We start from the raw sequence: 12,125 nt of genomic DNA on the forward strand, positions 1-12,125 counted from the left end.
GGAAGTGAGGGTGGCCCCACAGAGGTGCCCTGAATACCCACGTTTGGCTCCCTGAGGGGAAGAAGAGCCTGGAGCACAGGGGACCTCTGTGGGCTGAGTCTCCTCGTGTGGCTAGATGGGTGGGGACCCATCATCAGCTTGAACATGAGAACTCCCTCGTGTTCTCTATTGCACAGTGTCCCATCAGCGCCACCCTCAAAGCCAGCATCCCTTCCCTGACCCTAGACCAGCTGTTTCCAGCCACTGCCTCCATCTGACCCTCCATGCGTCCTGAACCTTTCTGTGAGAAAGGCTTCTTTCCTCCCTGTTCTCAGTACGCCAGGAACTTCTACGGAGTCAGCCCTGCCCATGCACACCAGATGGGTTTGAACTTCCCAGCTACGTCAGCTGGAAGAGCCTGCACTGGCCGCCATTTCTGTGTGGTCACTCTGAAGGTGTTGGCAGACAGCACTGGTCTACAGGCTACACTTTGAGTAGCCCCCGCCTGTCTGCTGGCCCTTGCTGGCCACATCACCTTCTGGATCCTGAGAGTGGCTATCTGCTCTGTTTCGCAGCCCCATGTTTCCCAAATTTAAAGGGCACAGATGTCAACTGAAGACATGATTATGCAGATTCTGAGAGGCCGGTCTTGGGTGTAGGGCTAGATTATGCTTTTCTCACGGGCTCCATGGCAGCCCATACTGTGGGTCACAGATGCCAGTTGGGTCTCAGAACATCTGCTGAGCCTGGGTCTCCCAGCTTTTCCCATAGTGTAGGACCTGCAGGAGGGACGTTGCGGTGTGGTGCAGGATTCTCCCCAATACTTTCTCTCCCCAGCTGGTTGGTCCTAGAAGAAGCTCAGTGGTTCAGGAAGTGGTCATTTCTTCCAGCTGTTGCTTCCGAATGTTCCTCACACCCTTCCTCCATTGTTTCCCACCCTAAGGACTACCCTGTGTTCTAATCTTCCCTTCCAATGCTGTTGTGGATCAGCAGTGTCAATGACGTCATCCTTGGAGTGGTTCGAGGGTGTTGCATGTCTCCTGGGCATCATCCCTAAATCCTGGGGTCACACTCCTCCCAGGAATAGCAACTTCAGAGGACCCAGCCTGGAGCAGTGCCCTGCAAGGAGTCCCTGGGAAGTCCCTTCAAAGCCTCCTCAAAGATAGATGGGAAGACAGAGCGAGACTCAGAAGTCACAGATCCGGGAGACAGCCTCAGAGGACAAAGAACACATTGATTTTTAATGATCAATTTAGAAAGGAATGAAGGATAGAATTAAAAGGAATAAAAGAAATAAATGACCCATAGATAGTAAATTAAGATTCCGTAACATTCCACCAAAAGGGCAGTTGCAAGAAAGGGGAAAATCGATGGGTTTTGAAAAGATGTTATTTTCTACACCCCGTCCCCTTTTCTTTTGCATGATAGCATCATTTGGAATATAACAGGAAAGAGCAGTTCCCCACAGTGTTCACGATCTGGCCTGGTCTTTAGGGGTGGTTAAATTTGTCTCCATTTCTGCCAAGAGCCCTGCAGACACCTTGTGAATGGCAAGAGTAGAAATCACTCCCTGGAAATACACGAAGTCTCCAGCATTAGTCCCGTGGGAACACCAACCCTCCACCCCACTGTTGAAGTCTCCCCAGGCTTCCTCCCATCACAAGGCCCCAAGGACAGTGTGATAACCTCCTGATTTGTAGCAGAAGACTCTTCCACCACCCTGAGGCGTGCCCCCATGGGGAAGGGGCACAGCGGGCAGTCATCAAGCCAGGGTGCCTGTGGTATGATCATGTGCTCCTGCTTGAATGCCCAGAGTGCAAGCAGGACAGAGACACTGGAGGAGGAGAAGAGTCAGGCAGAACACATGGGACATTCCAATGGTGTCCTGGGGGACCCCGGAAGTCTCACTAGTGCTCCGGATGGAAAAGTGAGTCCGTTATCCTGATCACATCAGAGTGCTGCAGAGCAATGGCTGCTGGGAGAATGGATTCCAGAGTCAAAAACTGGCCAGGAACAGGTGAGGGGGTTTCTGGATTCACCCAGGGGAGTGTGAGGTGACTCTACTTTGCTGAGTGACCAAGGGTGGAGGTGGGAGGAGTAAACCTACAGCTATTCCCGACTCATCTACCAAGGCACCCTGAGACCCCACTGGGTCCTGAAGCCCAGGGCTGTGCCAAATCCTATACAATAGACTGTTTTCCCTCTGCACACACCCATGGAAAAAGTTAATTCATCAATCAGGCACCGTGAGAGATTAACAATAAGATCTGGTAATAAAACAGTAAAAACTTTTATTATTTCAAGACATAATCTCACTACATAGCCCAGGCTAGCCTTGAACTCATAATCTTCCTGCCCCGAGTGTTGGGATTATAAGTTTGTGCCTAGCTAAAATAAAAAATGCTTAGAACAAGAAGAAGTAAGACATAAAGAAAAGCTACTTAAAACTTGGTCCGGGTCTTTAATTCCAGCACTCAGGAGGTAGAGGCAGGTGGATCTCTGTGTGTCCAAGCTAGCCTGGTCTATATAGAGACTTCCAGGCTGCAAAGTGGATACTGGCAGGGGGTATTTAAAACTTATGGTTTGCTGGTCTGTCTCTTCCCATGTGTTTTCTGTGGGTCCCTGAAGCTGCAGAAGGGACATGTAGTTAAAGGAGGCTCTGGTGGTTTAGTCACAGGCAATGAGCTGTTTGAGAAGGAGCCGAAGGATAAGAAGATGTGTCCTTGTTGGAGGAAGTTGTCACTGGGGGTGGGATCGGAGGTTTCAAAGGCTGACACCAGGCGCAGTGCCTCTCTCTGTCTGCTGCCTGTGGCTCAGGATGTGGCTCTGGGTCACTGCTCTAGTGCCATGCTCCTCCCGTGCTCCCGGCCATGACAGTAATGGACTAAGCCTGAGACTGTAAGCAAGCCCCAGTGAAACGCTTTCTTTTATAAGCATCGTCTTGGTCATGGTGTCTCTCCACAGCAACAGAAAGAGCAGTGACTAAGAGACCTAGTGTGGGGAGAATTCACTGTCTTGGGGTGAAGAAGAGCTGTAGGACCAGGGTCTCATCAGAACTTGACCATTCCAGCCAGGCGGTGGTGGCGCACACCTTTAACCCCAGCACTCGGGAGGCAGAGGCAGGTAGATCTCTGTGAGTTGGAGGTGAGCCTGGTCTACAGAGTGAGTTCCAGGACAGCCAGGGCTACTCAGAAAAACTCTGTTTCAAAATAACTTAAAAAAAAAAATAGAACTTGACTATTCCAGGCTTTCACCAGCTGAGACACCTACGGAAAGAAACGTGCAACCAGGACAGAAAGAGCAGACTGACTGGGTTTGGAGAGGAAGTACGGTGAGTTTGGCCATGCTGATGGAGGGAACTTCAAGAAGCCGGAGTAGGAAGTACAGCGGAACAAGGAGTAGGTTCCTGAGATGTGGGGGTGTCCTCGGCCATGTGTCACTGAGGAGAGAAGAGGGGGGCTGAGCCTGGCCTGGTAAAGGGGGAGAAGGCTGGGAAACAAGAAGACAATACCCAGTGTCCATGCTCTGGTCTGACCTTTGTGCGTGGTCAGCTTTGCCACACTGCTGCGTTTCAAAGACACAAATACCTTGCAAATGGAAAGGGTAGAAATCACTCCCCCAAAAAACATTAGGAAGAGTCGGAGGGGACTGTGGAGGGGGGTTGGCTGAAGGAAGGGCTACAGAACCAGGGCAGCAGATCTCTGAAGCCAGGACTGGACAACCATGCTAGAGTGTGTGCACTGGCTGCCGAGAGCGCCTTAGTGGGTCGAGGAGGGCCTGGGAGGCAGATGGGTGTGGGTAGTGTCGTGAGTGGGAAGTGAGAACGGGAGAGAAGCCTTCCATGCGTCCCGGGAGCAGGCAGAAGAGGGGACTGTGGTGGTGGGGGCGGACTCAGCACACCCTCTGGGACCGCTGAGATGTGTGGTCACTGGGCAGGCAGAGGTACCCTGCACCCCCAGGAATGACAGTGTCCAGCCGATCTCTGCTGTGCAGGGCAACTTGCTTTGTGACTATGTGGGGAACTCCGTGAGAGCTGGCTTCAGGGAAAGGGCTTTGTAACTGTTTTCTGCTCCACGTGACACACAGAGAAAGGAGACTTACTCAGTGTGGCCACATTGGGAAGAGGAGCTAACACAGAAAACCAGTGACCCACACACACACCCTAAAAATGTCCATCTTTGAGGCCCTGGCATGAGGTTTGGCTTAAACAGAAGATGAGAAGTATGCATAACTAAGCAGTCCTGGTCAAGGTGTGGTCTGTCCACCCATCACTGACCCATCATTGCTGTGCTCTGGTCTGGTCTGGTCTGGTCACGAGGTGCTTGATAAGTCCTCAGCACCCTGTGAAATCTCTCCTAGAAGACCAGCTGCTCCCTGGCTGCACCAGGCTTCAGCATGAGATGCCCAGGAAATTCCAATTCCTTAGGGCCCCTTGTCTCAGTGAAAGGAGAGACACAGCGTCTCTCTTCGGAGTTCCCACTCTTCTGCTGGGATGGTTGGTTGGTTACAGGAAGAGAAAACACTCAGCTTGCGGGATATCACATGCCTCTTCCACAGGAGGGAGCATTATTCCCCCTGCACAGAGGGGGGTCTCAGAAGTGAGCAGTGAGCCAGAGAAGATACTCCTGTTCAATCTGCAGCTCCTGTCACCCAGTGACCAGGCTGGGAGGTAGGACACATCCACTTTCCAGCCGACAGCGGGACGCACCAAATGTGAAGCAACTTGTGGGGGAACTTGTGACTGGGAAATGCAGGGTCATTCCATTTATTTTCATATAATATGTGTGTGGTGTGTGTGTGTGTGTGGTTGTGTGTGTACACGTGTATGTATACATATGTACACATGTATACATATATATGTGAAGTATGAAAAAATACATATTTTTGAGACAGGGTCTCACTATGCAGACTAGACTGGCCTTGAAACTTATAGAGTTCTGCCTGCCTCTGCTTCCCAAATGCTGGACTAGACTAAGGCATCTGCCATCACACCCAGCCTCTTCTTTTTAAAATTTATTTATTCTTCTTTTTAGAACAGAGTCTCACTAAGTTGCACTTGAACTTACTCTGTAGCCCAGGAAGGCTTTGAACTTGCCATATTTTACCCTCAGGAGTATCTGAGTTTACAATCTGTGCCACCCGCCCAGCTTGTAGACTCAATTCAAAGTCTGATTCCACAAGGACTCAGGACTCAACGCAGGCACAGAGCTAGAAGGGCGTTTGCTGTAGGAAACCCCAGCTGACCTGCTTCTAATTAACAAGACTTTGCGTTGCAGAGCCCTTGTGGCTCCAGGTGCTGGGACAGGCTGGGAAGCAAGAGCCAGCTTCCTTCAGAGGGAAAGGCTGATGCACAGGCAGTGAGCACGTGCTGCGCTGTGAGTTCATCAGGAGGGAGGGGAGCAGGGGCAGGAGGCCACCTCGAGTGGGAGCTCTGGTCTCTTGCTCCCCACAGGCTACTACACCCACAGGGAGGCAGGGTGCTTGTTCAACATGGCTGACTTCTCTCCAGGGTCCAAACCCAACGGGTCTTATTTTTCTCTCACATGCTGTAAACTAAATCGGAGCATTTAAGTATTCAAGAGAACCTGATCTGCAAATATTTGCCCACCTCCAGCAGCTCCCACCCACTCCCCAGGAGGCCAATTAAGACTTCCTCCTTGGGGACAGCAGACAGCCTGCTGGTGGGACTGCTGAATTCCAGAGGCTTCCCAGCCTGGGATGCACCACTCCCAGCTACCAGGGGGCTGGATCAGCCCCTCTGCTGGCATACCAACCCCATCCTGTGAGAATGATATGTGTTAACATGTATACACACACACACACACACACACACCACAATGTTTCAAAGCCCCAGCCATTCAGAACCTACCTAACAGCCCTCACACTTTTGAAGGAAAGAACACTCCAAAAGGACCTGGGTGGCACTGGGGCAAAGTAGGAAGGGACAGCCCACGCCCATGTGCCCAGGGCAGCAGCTTCTCCCAGACCTCAGGAGGATAGATGGAGTGGGACACAGGCTCCTCTCCTAAAGATGCAATCGGGGTTACCAGGAGCCAGCACCGTGCTATGACTGCCGTCCTACCAGATGCTCACACTTCCCAACCTGCATGCACCTGCCTGCCTCCCACACTGGCTCCTCCAATGGAGACCCCTCACCACCCCTCTCCGCTCTGTACCTGCCACACATTCATCATCAGGCCCGAGATTAAATGCCATGGTGACTATGTGGCCTGGGATGGCACTAGCCAGCTGCATGGCCTTGGACAAATCACTGAATGTCTCTGTGCCTCAACTTGGCATCTGTAGAATGGGATGACATTTTTACCCACACCTCCTAGAGATGCAGTGGGAATCAATGGAGTCACATTTGGGGTGTTTAGGGTGTATGGGTCAGGTTGAGCTGTGACAAAATCATCAGTGATCCATCTGAAGCAGCACTTTCCTGCCCCCATCACAGGGGGTTGCTGCACTCAGAGGCCCAACAAGGCCATTAGGAGAAGAGACAGGGATACACACACACACACACACACACACACACACACACACACACACACCAGCCTTTGCATGCCAGGCCCTGAACCCAGGATATGACAGGGGAACAAAACCATCATTCCCAGATGCCAAGCGCTCTAGATTCTTCCTTCGTGTGCAGAAGACACAAGCCCAGAGTGTTTGGTGCCTAGAGCCAGGTCACACAGAAGTAAAGAAACAAATCTGCCCATGACACCCTCTGCTTCCCATCAGTCTTCCTCCTGAGTGTCTCACTGCCGGGGGCTTCCAGTCCCGCTCAGCCGCCCTGCCCTGCGAAAGCCAAGCAACAAAGCCATGTGCTCTGAGCTGCTTGTAGGCAAAGAGCAGGAAAAAAAAAAAAAAGAAGAAGAAGAAAATAGAACAGAGCAGCAGAGCTGAAACACTCTCCTCGGAGGGAAGGGAAATCAAATTTGATGAACCTCTGCATAATGTTAAGTTATGAATGTGCAAAGTGATATTCTGCACATATGCTACACTCATCGTGGGCCTGAGCAATCCGGGGCTGCGGGAACTGTGGCTTGATGAGAAGCCGCTGCCTGGGTGAGGTGCACATGGTCTGAGCTGCTCCCTCAGCCATGCAGGGTGCAAGCCCCAAGTGGATCCTATCGAAGTGTAGCAAGCAGTCTCGGTGTTAATGGGGCACCGGGGGCTTTAAGCCCTTCACCACAGCTCGAAGCACTGAGTGTTGCCCCCTTCCAGTCCTGGCTACTGATGCCTGGGCCGGGACAAGCTCCTGACCGTGCTGGGAATGAACGGCCTCCCTCCCAGGACACTGCGTCTGCAGACAACGAGGCTGGAGCTAAATGCCAGGCAAAAGGGAGGGAGGCAGCAACCAGGCTTCTCAAAGATCACCGGATCACCAGGAAAGCACCCCATGAGTTCCTACTAGGTTTCTGGAACAATCCTGGGGGTTCAGGTACTGTGAGTGGCACCAGGTGATACTAGCCCCAGCATAGGTATGTGGGGCACACATGCAGAGAAGTGACCAGAAAGAGGGGTGAGCTGATGTGCACCCCAAATGGAGCACCAGAGTACAAAGCTCTGGGATAAGGAAGTCTCAGAGCGCCCATGGGAGAAAGGATGGGCAGAGGAAAGGTCTGGAATAATCAGAGAGGGGCCTGCCTCCACTCCACGTGGTATACATGTTCTGCCTGAAAGAACCTCATTGCCCAGCCTTTCCCCCTCTGGTCCTCTGCATACCCAGAGGGCATTCCCCTGGGGAGACCCAGCTCCATTGAAAGTACTGCTTTTTACCTCATCCTTTCCTCCCCCTCCCCCTGCACTCAAGGACCGGGTACCGGGCTCACCTAGAAGGTGGTTGCAAGAAACACAAGGAGAGAGAAAGGGACAAGAAGGGAGAGATCAGGAAAGGTGTGCTCATGGGCGGGCTCCCACTCAGGGCTCGCCTTCCACTGAGAGCAAGCCAGGTGCAGTTCCTCCTGGGGAGGCAGGCCTTTGTCCACCACTGCTGACAGCCTCCTGGACACTCTAGCAGGCACCATGCCCTTGGGAAGGCTGACTCCTGAGTCACAAAGAGTCCCACCTACCTGCAGCAAGAGCCCCACTCCCACCCCCAGACACACACGTCTGTGAGCACTGGGCAGACACGCCCATGGTTGGAGAACACCTGTGTGACACAAGCAGGTGCCTGGGTTTGCTGTTAAGTCTGTTCCTTCCCACTGAGCGGCCTGATCCTCGGGGACGTGGCCAGCCTGAAAAGGTTTAAACTTTGAGCTGCACAGACCTGGGCCCATTTCCTCCATCACTGTGTGGTTTTAAATAAGTGTCTTTACATCTCTGAGTCTCGTCTATCAAATGAAGCAAACGATGCTCACTGGAAGGTCACAAGCATGCTGTTAGATGCCTAGACACAGGACCTGGCACAGTTGCATGAGGCAGCCATTGCTGCTGGCTCTGTCTAGGCCTCCACTCAGGGGAAGGTGGTGTGGGCGGTGGTGAAGCTCAGTGGGGGGGTGATGTTAGCATGCATGAGACCTTGGATTCCACCCCAGCACTGGGGGGGAAACAGAAGCACCCAGGGAAAGCACTGAGAGTGGAGACCCCAGGCCCAGATCTGTCCTTCTTAGACTCCCACAGCAGAGGCGCTCAGGCAGGGTGGGCTGGCGTGGCCAGGACGGGAGGCAGAGTATCTCTGCCTTTGCCTCTGCTGTTATCAGTCACTGCCAGCCTAGGAGGTGCACAGAGGAGGCAGCACTGGCCATGAGGGTGGGGCCTGCTTCCTGGGCATGCAGGAGGCGGCAGTGAGGGCAGGGCCTTTCATGGCCCAGAGGAGATTCCGGCAGCTAAAGGTAGGCGAGGCGGCATTAGATAGTAGCCAGCCCACAGGAGTGACTTTGGATGGAGCTAGGACAGAAGAGGAAAGAAGAAGGTGGACTCAGAACCACTGAACTGAGGCTGGATAGAGGACACCCAAAATACCACGGTTCCCCCAGCTGATGCTCTGAGGGCCTTCAGAAGAACAGTTAAGAGGACTCCAGCATACCGGGTCTCCAGCTTTTAAAATCCTGACATCCATCCTCCACCCACATGCCTACCTATCATGCCATGTATTATTACTCCTTCCATAGATCTATCCATCCAACTCATCTACCCATTTGCTATCTACATATCCACCTACCTGATTATCCATCCATCCAATCACCTAATAATCCAATCACTCAATTATCCATCTATTCATCCATCTGCTCATCTGTCATCTCATCTACCCACTCATTCACTTATCTTTCCATATACTCATTCATCCACCCATCCATCTGCTACCATCTACTCATTTACATACTTTTCCAGCTTTTAACCATTCAAACTGCCTATCTACTCACCCAAGCATTCAGCTATCATCCATCCATCCATCCATCATCCATCCATCATCATCCATCCATCCATCCATCTGTCCATCAACCCATTCACTTATCTATCTAGACACCCATCCACTATTTGTTGCCACCCATGTTGTTCCCAGATCCCTTTTGAAAACATAGGTGATTGAGTTTTGTCCTTGACCTTGAGAAGTCACCAGCTTCTGGTGACCAGCACCAACACTACTACTGGATCCTTTCACAGCACCATTACAGGGCCCAAGAAGGAAGTCATCATGGTTCAGCCTTCTTCTGATCATAGCCCAAGTCACCCAGGACTTAAACAGTTACCACTCACATGTTGTTCCTTTTTGACTATCCCATAATTTGATCACATAAGTCCTAAGCAATCATTTTTTTAAAGATGTATTTATTTATTATGTATAGTGTTCTGCCTGCATGTGTCCCTGCACACCAGATCTCATTTCAGATGGTTATGAGCCACCATGTGGTTGCTGGGAACTGAACCTAGGACCTCTGGAGGATCAGCTTAACCTCTTAACCTCTGAGCCATCTCTTCAACCCAGTCCTAAGCAATCTTATGCCCACAAAACATTTGATGTCCCAGAAATCCAGAAGTCCATACTCTCTCTTACCAGCCTGTCCCAGATCCAAGATCATGTCAGTCAGACCATTTGCTCCAGTCTTGAATGGGGTCTTTGGGCTACTAAGGTCAGGCCCTGGCCTTCAGAATCCTAGTACTAACCAGATGTGAGCATGTATACACTGACCTCTCCGGAAGTACTTGATGGCCTCGGGTCTATGAAGGTCGGCTCCTCCCGGTAACCCTGCTCAAAGACTTTGCGCTTGTGCCGGAACTCAATGACTGTCTTGGTGTAGGAGTTGAGCGTAGTGACAGACGCCGCCATGCAGCAGGTAAACGAACCCCAGGCCAAGCTGCCAAGAGATCAGGAGAGAGATGCCACAGTGAGGGTGGGCAGGGACAAGAGCCTCATCCACGCGCCATTTGTCTACCTATCACAGCTACAGGCCCTAAGACTTGTTCCCACTCCACTATAATCCAGGAGAATGACGGTGGTCTTCACGTTGTGACAAAGACACATTATTGTGAGAGCAAGGAGAGGGGATCAGGGGCAGTTATCCAGAATACAGTGATGACCATGCTGGTCCTGGTAAAGATGAAGAAGTCCTGGCCAGAGAAGAACATTCTGGGAAGAGGGACCAGTACAAGCTATGAGAGACATGAGCAGCAGGACACACACACACACACACACACACACACACACACACATACACACAGAGTCAATGTGCCATGTCCACACACACACACACACACACAACAGTCAATGTGCCCATGTCACACACACACACACACACACACACACACACACACACAAATGTCCTCACACACACAGTCAATGTGCCCATGTCCACACACACACACACACGCACACACACACACACACACACACACACACACACTCACACACACACACACACACACACACACATTGTGGAGGCAGGGATGCTGGAGTGGGGGTGACTGAAGATACTGAAGTTGAATGCTGGAGAAGGAGGTGGGGCCTGTTTAGCTTGAGGGTTAAGTTGCCTTTGCTCTCATGCCCCTGGAAAATATACTTGACCTCAGTGCCATGCACTCCACACGGACAGTCTTGTGGACAGCATGGCCGTTGCAGGAATTAACACGCCAGACTAGTGGCTGGCACATGGAGGCACTCAGGAAAGGCTCGCTGTCACTGCTGTCCCCCTCCTCGACAGGCATCCCTGCTTCTTTATGACTCAGTCTACCAGCTCTCCCTCTGGGAGATGAAGTTCTGACTGCTGCTCAGTTGTCCACTGTTATCTTCCCTCCTGTAGCTGGGCTGCTTGGCTGCTCTACCTGAGGAGTGCACCCCAAAGCCAGAGAACCTACCCTAACTGCAGCCTTACTTTGCAGAAGTGGCCTGCCTGATTCCTCTGACCTGGACTGTACACACCCGTTTAGTGTCAGGAGTCGGGGGAATCCTCCTGGCTCCAGTTCCCACCGGCCTGGTTTCCATCCAGGCTGCTGGTCTCTTCTGGTCTCATTCATGGGCTCCTTCCACAGTACCTGAGAGCTGCAGGTTTTCCCTGCCTACAGCCTACCTGTAGCTCTCTGAACATTGTCACCCCTAGTTCCCTGTTATCAGGGCAGCCCTGCCTCCTCTTAACAACAGCCTCAGCAAACCCAGAAGGAAAGGGAAAGGTCTGTAGATTTGGCCTTTTTCAAATGGATCTTCAATAATCACCTCTTTCCGCTCATGCCCAACCATTAATAGATTCCTCGCACCTTTTGGAGCTAATTTAGATCTTCTAGAAGCCTGGGGTGTCTATAATGGACATTTTTAAGGTGTCAGCCTCTCCAAGGACTTCCATGGCCATTAAAGTATTCAATGTGTTTTACACACACACACACACACACACACACACACACACACACACACACACATACACGGGGTGGGGGTAGACAGGAACAGAGACAGAGACACGGAGAGAGACAGAGGAGAGAGGGAGAGAGGAAGGGAGGGAGGGAGGGAGGGAGAAACAGAGTGGAGAAAGAGGGAGAGAGAATTATAGATGACTGTGGCCAAAGCGGATCCAATCAAGTGCTCTTTCCTAAGCAATGGAGCTGAAATGCCAGCTTAGTCTGGGATGTCTCATGATGGAAACGTACAACCTGAGGTTTAAGAATGAAGACACATGTTTGTTTGGAGAATTTGGAGAGTGTATTAGTCTGGA

General features: G+C 51.6%; 1 pseudogene; it reads right to left on the reverse strand.

Moving 5' to 3' along the window:
- LOC114700319 overlaps positions 1-12,125 on the reverse strand; it is a 53,767-nt pseudogene that overhangs the window by 21,228 nt on the left and 20,414 nt on the right.

This window comes from Peromyscus leucopus, unplaced genomic scaffold, assembly GCF_004664715.2.
Source record: "Peromyscus leucopus breed LL Stock unplaced genomic scaffold, UCI_PerLeu_2.1 scaffold_471, whole genome shotgun sequence".
NCBI lineage: Eukaryota > Metazoa > Chordata > Mammalia > Rodentia > Cricetidae > Peromyscus > Peromyscus leucopus.